The sequence below is a fragment of the Ambystoma mexicanum genome, chromosome 4p (genome assembly GCF_040938575.1).
Source record: "Ambystoma mexicanum isolate Mex_15411 chromosome 4p, UKY_AmexF1_1, whole genome shotgun sequence".
In the NCBI taxonomy this organism is placed as follows: Eukaryota; Metazoa; Chordata; class Amphibia; order Caudata; family Ambystomatidae; genus Ambystoma; species Ambystoma mexicanum.
This window is the reverse complement of record NC_090927.1, coordinates 305,640,073-305,649,995: the sequence shown is the minus strand read 5'-3', so window position 1 is coordinate 305,649,995 and position 9,923 is coordinate 305,640,073. Positions and strand designations below refer to the sequence as shown.

Below are 9,923 nucleotides of genomic sequence, written 5' to 3'. Positions count from 1 at the left end.
GCTGTCACAGGGACATTGCTCTTACATATCTGACCTTAGGCCCTGAGGAAGGCGGTTACCTTCATATCAACACCCCGAAACGTATTTCACCACGCCACCTTGACTTTTCTAGCAGGAGTGAGTGATGTGCCTGGATACACCAGCAGACCTCTAGCAGAATTGTAAGAAAGAGCGATAGTGTTCACACATGAACTAGTTTCTATGAGAGATTCAATCTCAAGTCCTACAACAAAAATAATTAAAAAACCTCTGTTTGTTATTGTGAGATGCTTTCAACTCTCAAAATTGAAATTGAGTTGGACCACTATTGAGACTGTGTTCTGAAAACCATCAGCTTACTAATGTCATGTTAATTGGATGGTTTTCCTGGATAGTAATACATCTGCTTTAATTATTTTCTAGCATTTCTCACTGTAGGACACACATTTAATTGTTATGACTTTTCAGTGAATTTACATGCAGATTGGAAAGTTTTCTTTTCGTTTGCTGTTGTTTTTTCTACTTTATTATTTGTTATCAAAAAATCTTTTCTGATAAGATTTTTCATTTGCTGTTTTTGTGTTTCTGTAGTATGTTTAAAGTTGAGTTTGTTTTAAACAATATTGTCACATGTCTTGCAATATTCTGTGAGATTTTGTATACAAAAAATTGGTACAAGCTTTGTAATAAACCATGAAAAGCAATTTTCAGTTTATTGTTAAACTTCATGTTAAGTGAAGGTCCTTTTCTCTTGACTGATGGAAATGGTTCAGAATAAGGTACAACTGGTGGGATTCTGTATATACATGATGTTATCTTGAATATACAGTCAACAATAGGACACTATCTGGTAAATATTGACTAACATATCCATATCCAATTTCTGCGGTTTTTGTGTTGAGACAAAACGGTGGGGGTGTAGGTAATTCATACACCACACTACCTTTATATCACTGCCTCTGGGGACAAGCTTTGTTGTTTTTTTGTAATGCTGGTCGCTCATGCTGGTCATCCCAGCACACTACTCCAGTCAGCCTTCATGACATTGGTGAAGCGTCAATACTGTAATAACGGTCAGCAGTTCCACAGCAGGGTGGATTGACAACAACAGGAACAGCCATTAGCACCAACACGGGGGGCATCCTAGGGAAGTGGCCATCGCCAAGGAGTGCCTGTTCTGAGTGACGGTCTACACAAGAGAATCGTGCTGCAATGTTTGCCAAGAAAGTTAAGCAGTTCAATGATTTTGCCTGCATTTGGCCATGAGTTGACCGTAGGAGGATAGCATTTTTGCCCTAATTTAAGTGGATATCTATCAGGGACTTTTCACAAAAATGTCAGGGGTAGCAGAAGTTCAATGAATTGGGGTAGAGCACCCTCTGCTTTGTTATCGAGGAGCCTGTATCTAGAGGGATTATGTGAAATATATGCATGAAGAGGATAGAGGCTACCCCTCCCTTCTACACCTATAGGTATGAGTAATGCACACACCACTATTACAGATACCTTAATTAGTCTGTATTTTCTATGAAGCAGATCATCACTTCTTGTTAACAGTAAAAACGATTTTATTTGTCATCATACACTCTAAAAAACCTGCATTCAGGCTTGGCACTATAACATAAACCACATTTGTTACATGCATTCAGTTTTTTTTTAACTGAGCCACTGCAGAACAACATATTAACATTCATATGCTGCTTAACAGCAAGCTCTTTGACCATGTGGTACAACTGTGAGGGGTTAATGAACAGTGACTTTATGTGTTGTTCTTCTTTAAATACATATTACAAGTCAACACTGTTGGTGTTTCCAGCATGAGATGAGTCTGCATGGCTGTTAATGTAGCTCTTCTCATGCTTTCCTCAGGACTGGAATTTACGGGGGGATGTCTTCTTATCCAAAATGAAGGGACCCTGGGTTTATTTACGCTAAAACATACTGGAAATTATGACATTTAGTAAAAAAGTGTATCTGCACATGTTTGCTTTATCAAACTAAAAATGGCTGCTACTCATACCTGTACTTGGACTTTTGGTGTATTGGGCAGTATTTCTTTTGGCAGTGTCTCATATGCACCAGTATGACAATTTTGGTTGGCTTAGGTCCTTTTTGTTGTTTTCAATTTCTTGATGGCGCTGTTTCTCACATCTTCTGGTTGGTTCTGTAATGTGATGAGAACGGTTTTGTCACTATCTGTTACATAACAATCAACTTCTGTTCACTTTCTATTTTAACACCAACTCATCTCAAAGTCTGTAAATGATATATTATGTATTATCATTATTACCTTAAACAATAAAAATTATTAAAATAAAAAAAAATAACAATGGTTTGAACACTAACTATGGAGGGGACGTTACATGCTTTTAAAACGGCTCTGTCAAGGTGAATTAATGAGCCTCAGTTTAACAAAATGCCAGCGTATATGCCGTACAACCGCGTTGCTAAGCAAGCGCTGTTGTTTTCCATGCCCTGGCACGAATATGGCCCAACGCTTGATGGTGTGTTGTGGATCTGCGTGTGAATCTACTGCGATCCATTTTCAGTCTCTGTACAAATGATTTAATATTTAAAAAGGGTTTTAAAAGGGCTGCAACTTACTTATCCTATCTACTGATCGTGAGCCGGGTGGCTTCTATCTCCATTCACGAGTACCACGCATGCATACTCGAGATGGGGGGGGCTCGATACTTATTACTAGTTTCTGATTGGATGTGCCGCGTGGTCATGATGCTGGGTGAGTCTTCTTTGGATTCTATTAACACAAGAAAGGGGGAGGGGACTGAGAGGCTCGTGTGGGTCCGTGCAGCTGAAAGCTAGTCTAACATCGCGGCACGATCAAACCATCAAAGTGCATTAGTAAGTGTTGGCGAAACATGGGGACTCTAATTTCCGAATATTGCTCCGCAATACATATCCATTACATGCTGTCAATTGGCTCCAGACACGCGCATGCGTATTCAAGAAGGGGGCGCAAACTCTATGTTTGTATTGAAAGAAGAACAACACATAAAGTTACTGTTCACTAACACCTCGCAGTTGTACTGCATGGTTCACTAACACCTCGCAGTTGTACTGCATGGTCAAAGAGCTTGCTGTTAAGCACCATCTGAATGTTAATATGTTGTTCTGCAGTGGCTCAGTTAAAAAAAAACTGAGTGCATGTAACAAATCTGGTTGATGACAAAATTGTTTTTACAATTAACAAGAAGTGATGGTCTGCTTCATAGAAAATACAGATTAATTAATGTATCTGCAATAGTGGTGTGTGCATTACTCAGACCTATAGGTGTAGAAGGGAGGGGTAGCCTGTATCCTCTTCATACATATAGGGGTAGCAGAAGTGACATCACACGGCCCTTGACCTCGGATGACATCACAAGAAGTGATGTCATTTGGCCCCAACCCGAAGTGACCCGAGGGAAGCAATGGAATGCAAACTTTCACTCCTTTAATGGGTCTAACAATTATTGTAAAGAAATCCAGAAAGACAAAGGGCCTCATTGCGACCCTGGCGGTAGCCGTGCCCTTATTGAGGGCACAGCTGCCACTGGTAATGATTTTTTTACCGGAGCCCAGAAAAGGGCAATAACCGGCTCATACCGACCTTGGCAGACCCGGTAATTGCCCTTTTCTGGGCTCCGGTAAAAATTAATCGGCATTCCCATTTGAGCCCCAAAGGGATCAATGGGAATGGGGAGGATGCTAACAACGGGCCCGCTGTTAGCATCCTGGTCTGCTAGCGGGTCCCGCTAAGGACCTGAGCGGAACCCGTAGCAGACCTCATAATGAGGCTGCCCGGAATGAACGGTGCCGGTCCCTTACCAGCACCGTTCGTTCCGGGCCGCCAGGGTCCTAATGAGGCCCAAAGTGTTTGTTATTCCTATTCTTTCTTATTTAGGGTCACTGCTCAAAGTTTTTGACTTCCAGAAGCCCTGTTTTTTTAAGAGACCTCAACGAAAAAAGCAGCCTCTCCAGAAAGAAAGAGCCACATGTCACTGGCCATAGCCCAGTAGCTTCAATTAAAAAAAAAAAAGATTTGAATGCAAAACATTTTTTTAGGGGTTCCAAGGGAGACCCCAGGGGAAACAAGAGGGGCCTCAGGGGTCGCAGATGCCACACCTGGCTCCCCCAAATGACGTCCATATCTATAAGTGCTACTCATAGAATCATAGGAAAATGTTAACAATGATTATGTGTTGTGTTTCAGGATACAGCCAGTATGTTATGGTGGTTTATGTTATGTTGATTGGTATTTGCAAATCACATAGCTGCTACAGTCAGGCAACCATCAGCCCCAATGAGCCAGTGCCGGTTGCAGCTTTAATCCCAAATATGTTGACACTGTGGGGGTGCTGCCAGGGGTGGTGGCAACAGTGGTGGGCAGCTGCCCTCCCAATGCATCACAGGAGTAGTTGAACATATTTAGGCCCTGGCACTTATTTCTTTTTTTACAAATTAAGCACTGGTCGCATCCCTTTTGCTTGGCACTAACCGACTAACCGGCTCGGGCATGAGAGATGCTGTGACATATCGAGATAGTAAAAGAACAGTGGTGATATGAATGCGCACCAATCACTTTATTAATTCGCTAGAAGCCATGAGTGCATCCAAGAAAATGGATTTAGTACATATATACTTGTCACTGCATGTCTGAAAAATTCAATTTATAGGGAGGTAAAGGAAAGTGGGTCTGGACTCTGATCTACTGTATGTTGCTTGCAGAGACATGGGTTATAGTCACATGACCAAAAACAAATCCACGACTCTGGGCAAATCCACGTGACTCAAATGGAAATCTGTTTAATGGAATTATGAAAAAGGACATCTGTAAACATGCTAAATAGTGCTCTGCAAACTACAGGTTTCCCTGGTTTCTATAGGCCGATCTCAGCCACACCCACCCCTGCTGAAGAAGCACTCCAAGCTCTCCACCTTAGTGTGAGCCAGGTCTGCCCCATATCAGAAGACTGAACGTGAGTATAATTTTCCATGAAAAGATCAATAGCGCAGAGCGCCGGCCTGTCCCACATCATTGGCTCGGTCTTTGAGGAGAGTTAGGATTGGGCGTGACTATCAGAGGTGGAGTGGGAACACCGCCCCAACGCTGGCTCTTCCTTGGGCTCCTAGTCCTTCAGACCCATCCTTTCCAGGCCAGGACATGTCATTCAATTTCAGTCCATTTGCCTCTCAACTGCCACTTGTCGCCTGTTCTGCAGCTGTGCTGCGTACATTGATTAAACCATTGCAGCATGCAAAGTCTCTTTCGCCAGTCGCCGGCGCATTCAGGCGGGAAACGCACTTCAAAGCGACAATAACTACCGGCTTCAAAACAATTATGTTTACTGAACCACATGGAAAAGTGGCATAGCCGTGCGGCCATTTTCAGAAAATAACAAATAGAATATGGGAGATGTCCATGAACCCATGCATCGTTTCATTTTGTATTGGAGTTTTGCCATCGTTTTTAAATATAGCAAGTTGATTCTGTGTGGGTTGGTGTTTCTAAACTACGAGACCTATAAGTGATTTAGTTGTGCTTTATAAATAAGTACATCAATACGTATGAATAAAACACCCAAAGTACATGTGTATTGCTGCCAAATAGACCCATTGCATGACGGTAACTCCCAGCATGCAATGAACAAGGTCAGAACTGGGTGAATGTTGCATTTCACAAAGTGACAGACTTAAAGCAAGTGAGCAAACGACTTTATTTGGGCCCATGCGTATACATAATGGCAACCAGGCACCATCTGCCTTCCCCCAACTGTCACTTTTACCTCTCCCAACGTTAAATCCCCTGTATTCCATAGTGCGTCCCATGGTCACGTGACTTACGCCATGGAACTAAACATCATGACACATCTCCCTTTCAACTACTCAACACTGAATGAATTAACCTTAATATCAAAACCAAATGCCAAACAGTATTAATCATAATACAAATAGTCTTTGGGAGGAAAAGGGGCTGTTTTGGGGCGCGGCAGGCCTGTCTGCGTGCTGTGAAAGCCAGAAGACTACATTTCGCTTGAGGACATGGGGTTTTGGAGGATGCGCGCATGCGCATGCCCTTGTATGCTTTTTAAACCCCTCCCCGGCCCGTGCTGCTTGTTGGTGATTGTTGGTGTTGCAGGCAGGGGCCAGAGGAGAGCAGGTTGCGGAGCTGATGAACCCGGGTCGCCGGTGGTGAGTGAAGGTGCAGGACACGGTTGATGGAGTTGGTGGAGCCTCGGCTTCCCCCCTGTCCCTCCCGGAGGCTCAAGACAGCCTGATGGTGATGGCGGTGTGGCTTCTGAATGCGGGAGATGGATTGCCTGGGGAGGTGCCATTGTCCCCCCCCCCAGGCCTCAGTTAAGTGCACGCGGGTGATCTGGGAACAGTGAACATTGTGACTCAATCCTATGTTACGAGCGTCTCCATGCTATTTCTTTCAAGAACGCTAATTAGTGCACTCTGCGGAGTGCGGAGGCACTGGGTGTTTGTTTGCTTCCACGTGCGCTACGGAGTAGCACTATCACAGGAACTCTAATTTGTGGAAGCCGTGGAAAGCAGAGATTTAGGTCCTGAACGTTCTTTGTATGCTAACTGAAGTTTGAGGGGATGCAATGTATTGTTCGTGGCTGCTTGCTCTTGTCAACTCCTAAGGGGGAAAGTATGTTCAAGTCACATTACAATTCATAAGTGCATCCTATGGAAATCACCTCTGCCAGGTGGCAAGACAAGAGGTGTCCTGAGAACCACTTGGGCTGCTATTTTGATATATGTAAATGTATATAGTGTTTTTCTTCTGTATGTTCCTTTTCATACTGTGTGCTATAACTGTTGTCTGGAGGTTATTCTGATAACATATGTTAGTCGCTGGATTAGGAATGAAAGGTGTGTGATGCAGGTTTTAGGGGCAATATCCTAATTAAGAAGGGTGTTGTAGTGCTGCAAGGTGTAGGTGCAGTAGGTATTTCATGTGACATGACTGTGTTCCATAATGTGCATGATTTTTCCTGTTATCCCCCAAACCTATCCAATTAAAGAATCCTAAACCTCTTTCCGGTTACCCTAAACACCCGCTACCTATCCACAACTTCTCCCTAACCCCCGCCCCATTGGCTACCTCAAGGTTTCCTGTGTATACTAGAATCAGGAGCCAGTGTCCACCAAGGTGCGAGAGGTCAACTGCATTTGGTTTCTGTGGTCAGGAAGGAGTTGCGAGACACTCCAGGGGTGTGACAGTCTTTGTACCTACTAGGCCAAACTACCTTGCATCTGAGTTGATCTCTCATATCTTACCTACTTCCTCTTTCGTCCTCTCCCACAACTTCATCGAGCTGTCAGTCATTCACCTCAACATTGTCTTCGTCCCCAGTGCCATTCAACACACTCACTTCCCCTGATGTTTTCACTACTGGGTTCTGCCCATGATGTTGACCAATTGCTCTTGTTCACAAAATCCATACTACCACCACTGCCATCCAATGCTTCCATCTTTCTACCCGCCTTGACTTTTCGCTCCTTATTCCACCATCCACTCTTTCCAAGCTTTGCAGCACTGCAACTAGTGTCAGTGACCACATCCGAGTCAAAATACTGTGTCTCTCCTTTGGCTCCCTTGAATGTTTTTTTCACATGCACCATATCCCCTACCTCAATGTTACATTCTCTCACGCACTTGGGGCTCTCAAAGTGCATATTGTTCTTCCACTGCAACTCCAACACTCTTTCATGAATTTCCCCCACATCTTTGGTGTACTCCTGCTAAATGGCTTATCCATGCAGGCACCAATTTCAAAACCGCTTTCCTTCTCCCCAGTAATTCAAATGGTGAAATTCGTGTTACCAAGTGGGGCTTGGTACGTAATTCCCACAGCATATCACTTATAGCTCTCTGTATGGGTACATAATTCATCATAGCCCATTGAATGCATCCCTTGATAGCCCCATTGGCTCTCTCTACCAGACCATTAGCCAGAGGATGATGTAGGGCTGCTGTCCAAGTTTTGATGCCTAACTCATTCATAAACCATTACACCTTCCTTGATGTAAACCACACGCCATTATCTGTTATAAACATTTCTGCAGTATTCTCTCTCCCAAACGAATCACATACAAATTCAATCACACTAGCAGTGGTAGGAACTGCCATAAATTATACCTCAAGCCACATTGTCTGTATCTATTTGCGTATATTGCTCATCTGGGCTCAATCAATGCCTGGGACCTATAAACTCCACTGCAAATTTAGTCAATGGTGTTTTAGGCCAATCAACAATTAATAATGCTACTTTCTGCATTGCATATCTATGTCAGCTGCTTGGCACACACCACATCTGTCCGATAACTAATGCACTTCCTTGTCTTTTTTTTTAAAAAAAATGTTTTATTTGTTTGGTTAATTGCATCAACCTTTCAAATTTGATTTTACAAAATTGCTTAAAAACAAATAAACTTCACATAAAATATTCACATACGTTAAAACATTAAAAATCTTTACACATACATATAATCATATTTCATTCAAAGTTTCTAGCACAAATATTTCAAAAATCTCAACCATTTTCTCACGACAAATTTTGTGCTAGAAAAAATTAGCTGCCAAATTTCATCCAGACCAGATGGTTTAAATATGCAAAGCTGTTTAGCAAATAAAATGTTCCTTTGGACAGCTAATTTAGGACAAGAAACTATGATGTTTTCTAGGGTCTCTCTTTGTGCCACTTTTTTACTAAACCGACAATAGTTTAGTTCTATAGATATCTTACACCTCCTCGCCATGATGTCATTTGTAGGCCACAAATTTAGTCTGAATCTCAAATATTTCCCTCTTATATATGCTGAAGGACATTTTGCCAAATAGTCTGACATATAGCGAAATCTCTTAAAACCAAACAGAGCTGACGAAAAATCCTTATATAATAAGCATTTCTCCCTATTCATAATCCAGCTATATTGATATAGCTTCAATTTAGCTTGTGTTGGATTCTCTAATAAAACCTGTAGAGTAACTCTTGCATCGGACAAGGCATTTAGAACTTCCCGTCTCCAATTCGAAGGAAATGGATGAGATGACTGACCATGTAATGAGCCACTACACCTAAAATATTGTTCAAATGCATTCCCAATAAACATTTTCGAAAAAAAACACATTTCTTCCACAACACACATATCGACAATGGAATCAACCCCAAATCAAAATGCAAGATTGGCATGGATGTTGACATTGGTAAATGCAGTACCCTTTTCCTTGTCCATCTATGGCCACAGTACATTTTACGTGCACATCCCTTTGTTGTGTAGATGCACCACGCCCTTCATGTGCAATTCTCAACAACCTTGCTCTGACACTCAAAGGTGGTAGGACCATGTGATCCTGAATAAGTACACCATCTTCCACAGGCAGCTCCTCTTGAATTTTGGCAAAAACCTGCAACTCACACTCAAGATTGTGTTGCTTGGGCCAACTATTCTTCACATTTTGGATCACCTCCCCCAGCACTCTATATTGCTGTGTCGTCCGCTTCCACTCCTCACTAGCAATTGCACACCACCCATCACCTAGAAATGCTACCATCTCCTTATCCTCCTCCCCTTTCATCCATCATTTGGTAATGGCAATTGACACAAAAAATCAGCTCTGACATTTCTGGTTACAGGCACATACTCCATTTGATACACATATTCATGATGTTTTGATGCTAATCTGGATAACATTGGAGTGACCTTACCAGTCATGATGCAAGGGCTCTGCTCACCTGTGCATGCCAACAGTAGAGCCGTTAAGAAAGTTGTTGCACAAGGGAGTAAAGTATGAATGGAATGAGGTGAGGGAGAACAGTTTTCAAAATATTAAAGAAAGTCAAGAGCATGGTATGCCCTTTTGGAATAACTTCAGTCCTGGAGCTTGTTCAATACATTATTTAATAATTTAAAAACGTTTTGTATTACAC

General features: G+C 42.4%; 1 long non-coding RNA gene across 1 annotated transcript in view; it reads left to right on the top strand.

Annotated features, from left to right (window-relative positions):
• Window positions 1–6,088: 6,088 nt before the first annotated feature.
• The window catches only part of LOC138453222 (uncharacterized), a 55,611-nt gene continuing 51,776 nt past the window's right edge, over window positions 6,089–9,923 (top strand). Inside the window, exon 1 of the long non-coding RNA XR_011260376.1 lies at window positions 6,089–6,171. This is a non-coding gene — a long non-coding RNA (uncharacterized lncRNA). The remainder of the gene's footprint in view (window positions 6,172–9,923) is intronic.